Here is a 7,366-nt window from a genome sequence, read left to right on the forward strand (position 1 = left end):
TTTTTTTGTTGATGAAAATATTAATTCTTTCCAGTGTTCATTGTTTTTCTATATCATTACTTATAGAAAATGTTTGCGTGTATACTTATATATTTATATGTAGGTAAAAAAAAATGAGCTACCATTTTTAGCCACAACGACGATTTTTAGCTCTTTTTTAGCCCTTTTTTGGTCTGAATTTAGCTACCGCTAAAAATGTTTCGCGGCAACACTGCTGACAACTTTTGTGTCGATTATCGATCCAACAGTCGAGGTGGCTCAAGCACGGACTTGTTACTTGCTTGCATATCTGGTGTCATTATAAGCCATTAGAAAACTCGCTAGATAGTGCTGGGGTCGAGCAAAATAAGTTTGGGAAAAATGTATCGACTAGGTGGCTCTGGAGTCGAGATATTTAGGAAACCCATATTTATTGTCATATTTTGCTCATTTTTAGAATATTGTATATATTTTTTTTTAAATAAGAAACACTTTTGCAAAAAAAAGACTCGATAGTTGGCGTTGGGGTGGAGTTATTTTGAAAACCATTACACTACAATTTAATAGGCTACAAAACTGCATACCAAATTTTTTTCTAAGGGTTCTGATTAAAAAGTTTGCAATTTTGTAAAAACTTTGCAGAGTTTTTTATAATTTTTGTATAAAGTTTAAAGTGTATGGTGTTTGTTGTGTATCTAGTTGGACTTTTATAAAAAATAATAAACAATAAATTAACGAAAAACAAATAGTCAAAACTGGTGAAAATATCCCACTCCTATTATTTTGTGCCAAAAATATTTTTGTACATGCATGGCATTATTCATGAAAAATGAAGTCGGTTTATAAAGAGAAATTTTCATAAACATTTTCTACTTACATAGATATGTATGCACATATACATACATACAGTCAGTCAATTAAGTTTAGGTAAATCGCCTTTTTTCAATACGGGCGACTATTTTTTAAATATTTTATTTTTCGCTAATTTTTATAAAAATATGGTTAATTCTACAACAAAACCCCAAAAATCAGGGTTTCAAACCTTATGCAAAATTAAAGAAAATTCTGCAAATTTTCATTCAAATACTGCACTTTTACACTCTTTAGAAAAAAAGTTGAGTCCGCAGTTTTTTAGCCCATTCAATTTTAGTATAACAAAGTGCAAGTTTGAGGTAGCTAGGACTTACCACTGATTTTTAGCTTTTTTTTTTTTTGTTGAAGGTGTCGCTCATTTTCTCCATATAAAATAATGTTCGATAATTTTTTTATATGGAAAAAATGTGCGACACCTTCAACAAAAAAATTTGCCAAAAATCAAAAAAAATAAATAAAAATAAAAATATTTCGACGAACTGATGACCTCCTCCTTTTTTGGAAGTCGGTTAAAAATATAAACACAACCTCTTAACTTCCTATATTTATGTATACTATTTAATTTGTCGCATTTCCGTTATTTTGGGCATCTCTTGCATACATATCTATTCAAACTATTTACTGCTTGCAATTTCAGAGTCATATCTGCACAGATTCGGTTCGTCTTCAAGCTCAGCATTCAAATCCAGTTTTACTAGTCAAGCGTAGTTTTAAGCTTAGAGGTTATTAAGCAATTTGTTTGGCTTTGTAGTGAATCTTCGTAGATGCTCCATCGGCTTGAATTTATAAGCAATGTTTATGAGAAGCATCGGTGGTTCAGTGGTAGAATGCTCGCTTGCCACGCGGGCGGCCCGGGTTCGATTCCCGGCCGATGCAAAACAGTTTTTTTTTTATTGGCTGCGTTTCTTTATACATTCCGGATAATACCATTTCACAGCCGGAATAAACAGAATGCGTTTGAAATATACGTCAACATATCATCAGGAACGTTCTAAAGAATAAATAAACAGAAAAGTTTATTCCAAACGTTCAGAATGAATAAAGAAATTCAGCCATTATGTATTTTTCATTTTCAGTTTCCAACTACATACATTACACTTGAAAGACTAAAAAAAACTGTCGTTTGTGTTAAATCTCCCCATATTTTAATAATTATTTTAATCTAGAAACTTGTGCACATTTTTTTTTCAAATAACTAATTCAAAAATTATTTTAAATAAAATATTAACAAAAAGTGATTTGCATCGGCCGGGAATCGAACCCGGGCCGCCCGCGTGGCAGGCGAGCATTCTACCACTGAACCACCGATGCTGTTGTTCGGGCTTGCGCCAGAGAGCCAACACAAACGATACACGATTGAGAGAATACAAAGGTTGCGCCGATCTCGGACCGCTATTCCTCTCTTAACGAATTTGACAGATTCGTGGTTTGCATGACGTCACACTTGTGCAACTTGTTTACGTTTACCTTGCAACATTTTTTCTTCTTCTTCCATTCTTGCTCACGTTTTGGCATTTCTCTCTCGCAATTGCACCAGTGTGACGTCACACAAAAGTTATTCTCAAAAATCCTCTCTGATCGGCGCAATCTTGTATTCTATCATTCTTGCAAACGATAGGCAAGAGAGGGAGTGTGCTAGAGGATCCATAAAGCATTGTTGACTTGCAATAAACATTGAATAAAATTTTCCGCGGGATTTTTAATTTACTTATGTACGTAAATAAATATATATTTTACATATGTATTTATTTATTTATAAATTTTTTATCAGTGTTTCACATAAGCAAATTCAAAACATGCGCGTGCTTATGTTAACATGCAGATACGCACTTACTATGCGTATTTACATATAGTGGTCGCACCACATGTTGACGATTTTTAACAATTTTATTTTAGATGTTTTTTTTTTTTATAGATATATTGTTCTAACTTTGACAAAACTCTTATCAAAAAAGTTAACAAATATTCGTAAAAATTTCGAGCTGTTTAGTTTGCTTTAGAAAGATTTCGAATACATATACATTCGAGTAGCCCATTGAGTTCTAGTAAAATAAAGTAAGGGGTTCAAGTAGGTAAAAATTTAGTTTTATATTTATTATGTTATTAGAAAATGCCCTGTGAGAACTTTAGTTGTTATGCGAATGTCTTGCATTGTCTTAACAGTAGAAATTTATACGATTAAAAAAGGAATTCAGGGATATCCCTCCAATCTATATCAGGAAATGTTGTTTTCTAATGCACAAGTTCAGCAGCCTTGCAATTTCCCTTAACTGCCTAGAGAAACCATACCTATAAAAGGCGCCCATGTCTTATCCGAAACATGAAAGTAGAAACTTAAATGAGCGGTGATCGAAGAAGAGGGATCAGTATCGATATATGCAAAACTTTAATTTTAGTTGGTTTTCAAGTATTTTGATAGCAATTTCGGCAGGCAAAAAAATTTCTGAGTGCCTATACTGATACTGGTATAAAATACGCCTTTTATCACATTTCCTAAGAGACCATACCACGTTGCGTTCTAATTAGATTAACCAACTACTGTTAGCTACTGGAAGATACATTGTTGTATGTATTTTTTTTAATATTTTTTTTTATGTTTTGTTATTATGTACGTACATTGTTTTATTTCATTTATTATAATTTTTTGCTCTTTTGTTTCATTCATTTTTTCTTACTCTCGTTTTTCAGATCTGGTGGACTGCGCTGTCTGTTGCCTTGGGTCTGGACGTACGCGGTGATATAATCAAAGGTGTGCCATGTATCAAACGCTATCATCAATTATTCTGTCCGACAGCGGGCAATAGCTATCCAATGTGAGTAAAAAAATAATAAAATAATGTAAAAACAAGTAAGAGCAGCGCTGTCTTCGGCTATGCCGAAGGCTTCATACCTTTCATGAACATCTGCAAATTTTACTTTGACAGATTACTGCTTTTGAATACATCTGCATACATCGATAGAGGAGTTACATACTTATATAAAAAATCGCATCTAAACAATCAGAGGTATGGAACATATACTTTATATGGCACCAATCTAAGTGATTTTCACTGCTATGTGATCGGTATGTAAACCGGTAACACAATTTATTGGGTTTAGTTTCCTACATAAAGAAGATATATCGCAAAAACTGGTATCTGAACAATCAGTGGTATAGGAGATAAAGCTTATACAGCATAGATTTTGACGATTTTCTCAGTAGACTTTATAAAATATCTTACGAAATTTATCGGTTTTAGCTGTTCAAATAAAGGAGTTTTACAGTAAAATCCCATATCTGAACAATCAGATGTATGGAAGATACATATATGTTATAGTCACCCGATCCTTGTTATTTTCACTGTAAGTATTCCGTTGATAATGAGCAAAAATGGTGCGAAATTTCATGTTCCTAGCTGCATAAATGGAGGAGTTATGATAAAAGACCTCATATCTGAACAATCAGTTGTATGGGGGCTACAGGTTATAGTGACCCGATCTTTGTTATTTTCACTGTAAGTCTTCTGTTGATAATGAGTGAAAACAGCGCGAAATTGCATGGTCCTAGCTACATAAATGGATGAATTATAACGAAAAAGCTCATATCTGAACAATCAGTTGTATGGGAGCTATAGGTTATAGTTACCCGATCTTTTTAATTTTCACCTTAAGTTTTCTGTTAATAATTATTGAAAACAGTGCGGAATTTCATGTTCCTAGCTATATAAATGGAGGAGTTATAACGAAAAATTTTATATCTGAACAATCAGTTGTATGGGAGCTATAGGTTATAGTGACCCGATCTTTGTAATTTTCACTGTATTCTGTTGATAATGGGTGCAAGTACTGCAAAATTTCATGTTCGTAGCTGCATAAATGCAGAAGTTATAACGAAAAATCTCATATCTGAACAATCAGTTGTATGGGAGCTATATGTTATAGTGGTCCGATTCTTCCGGTTCCGACAAATGATTAATACATTATAAAAATACACCCACCTACCAAATTTGATCCGGATATCTCGAAAACTGAGAGACTAGATTGCATACAAACAGACGGACAGACGGACAGACGGACAGACGGACATGGCTAAATCAACTCAGCTCGACGTTCTGATCATATAAGTATACATTTTAATGGGTCTATCTCTTTTTGTTCTGGTACTTACAAACATCGGACCAAAGTTATAATACCATTTCATGCTCATGAAAGGTATAAAAATATACACTCATATATCTGAAGGCACTGGGTCACTATCACATATTATAAGCAATCAGAGCTCTACTCAGCTATATATATATAATTATAATTTTAATGTCGTCACAGCCGCCGAAAGCCACAACACCATTAAAGCTTGATGTGGATTTGAACCTTAAGTGTGAACGAAAAACGAATTCGTCGATTGTTCGTAGTTCCCAGAAATTGGGCTGGTCGTATGACACATTATGGCATAGTTTGCATTTGGATATGCGTCTCCATCGGTATAAGGCTCCGGCAACAAAATTACAGAACGCATCTGATCATTCTCAATGTCATAGTTACTTTTTATTGCAACAGCGGATTGCCGGTTGCATAATTTCTAGTAGGGGCAATGTTATTTTGCCAGCGATATCGAAGGGAAAACCTGTCTTAAAAGCTTTGGACTCACTTATAGACAACGTAAAGTCCCTAACTGTTTGCCGCAGACCTTTGAGAGAGAGAGACAGAGATAATTCTACTCGTATGGGTGCCAGTATCTAGGATATTGCTGCAAAGCCGAAAAACTGGCAAGGAAGGGAACTAGTGATGTGCTGAATTGTCGGTACCAAATGCTTAAAAAAGATTTCGGTACTCAATACTTCCTTTTAGGTACCCGATACCGATTCTTTACATTAAACCCTCGCCATTATATGCATTTCAAGTTTAGAAAACACTTTAATTACTAATTTATATGATATCGGCTAAAACACTTGAACTTATCGCAACAGAGAAATATTATTAGTCTTAACCTTAGTCGATCCAAAGTTCAAGAAAAATGCTTTGACATAGGAAGAAGCCTTTCAGGGGGGAGATTCGGTAACCAGTTAGCGACAAGTTTCGGATCGATATCACACTTGTTGACGTAAAAATATTTCATATCATACGTCAACAAAACCGATACCGATTCGAAAATTATCGCTAACTGGTTACAGAATCTGCCCCCAGGCCTACTAAAATGATATTGTCCGATTAAGGTGGAGGAAAAATGCTTCAAACAAGTAAGAGTTTCTCTGCATTATGGCCTCGAACCGACATATATACATCTTTCATTTGAATCAGTATTAAAAGCTCTATTGGATCCTACATTCGGGTTTTGATTGGCGAGTCTCCCCTGAACCGTTTTTTCCATATTTTTTACCTATGTGCGCTTTTATTCAAAACCTAAATGTTTCGGTACCAAGTATCGAAAGTATTGGATACTTTTTAAGTCGGTACCGAATATCGATCAGTACTTAAAAGTATTGACTCAGCACATCACTAAAAGGAACAACCACACACTACCTTCCGGGAAAGCCAGTTTAAACAACTTTTCGCCCTATGAAACTTTCAGGATTACCTGGTATTTCCATAACAGTCTACTCGCATCGTTGCTCGCAAGTTTAAACAGAAAAGAAATGCATTTCCATATGAAGACTGTTACGGGTCACTTCCTAATCTGGACCCAGAATAGGCTTGTATTGTCCTATGCGAGTGGAGGATCTACTCCACTTAAAAAAATATGTAATACCAAATGAAAAAATAAATTTCCAATTTCGATCAAGAAAGAACTAACGATAAGAGCTTTATAGTAAGCTAAAAAGCCAAATTTCCGAACTCTTCCTTGCTGAATTCCATTAAGTTTAAAAAATATATATATCTTCCCAAAGAATGTTGTTATCGATTTAATTATCGCATCACTATTGATACATATATTTGCTGGTAAACGACGTTTTTTCTACCTGGTCGTTATACATACTTACCGATATATGGCACCTCAAGAAACCGATTGCGTTGCAAAAGGCGAGAAAAATCTTAGCAAAAGATAATATTAGGTTATTATTTTGATTTTTTATGTATATCTAATTTTTTAAAACAAAAATATAACAATTGAATTAAAAAAAAAAAATTTGTACTTTTTTAAGTATTATATTTTTTTTGCGATGCTGCTTTGACCAGGGCTTGAACCCAGGCCCCGCGGAGTGGAAGCGCGCACTGCTTACCACTACACCACAGCGGCTGCGAATAAGTTTAATGAAATAAAAAAGCGTAGTAAAAATAGGATACAGGTAGTGGAGTAGCACAAATTAAAATTTTTGAAAAATCGTAGCGAAAAAAGTAAAAAACGAGCCCTAGGTTCGACAAAAAAAAAAATAACTTAGAATCATTGCTTTTAAGATGGTACGGTTTAATGTTCATACCGCCATAAAATAAATATATAAGTATACACGCAAACATTTTCTATAAGTAATGATATAGAAAAACAATGAACTCTGGAAAGAATTAATATTTTCATCAACAAAAAAACTTGTTGTGTAAC

General features: G+C 34.1%; 1 protein-coding gene and 2 non-coding genes across 3 annotated transcripts in view; 2 read left to right on the plus strand and 1 right to left on the minus strand.

Moving 5' to 3' along the window:
• The window catches only part of LOC118738526 (protein spaetzle 3-like), a gene marked incomplete at both ends in the record, with an annotated part of 58,100 nt that overhangs the window by 35,671 nt on the left and 15,063 nt on the right, over window positions 1-7,366 (plus strand).
• Trnag-gcc lies at window positions 1,658-1,728 on the plus strand. The gene has a single exon. It is a non-coding gene; the product is annotated as a tRNA-Gly (tRNA).
• Window positions 2,093-2,163, minus strand: Trnag-gcc. The gene has a single exon. It is a non-coding gene; the product is annotated as a tRNA-Gly (tRNA).

The sequence above is a fragment of the Rhagoletis pomonella genome, unplaced genomic scaffold, assembly GCF_013731165.1.
Source record: "Rhagoletis pomonella isolate Grant_MI unplaced genomic scaffold, Rhpom_1.0 Rhpom_scaffold_00004, whole genome shotgun sequence".
Lineage (NCBI taxonomy): Eukaryota > Metazoa > Arthropoda > Insecta > Diptera > Tephritidae > Rhagoletis > Rhagoletis pomonella.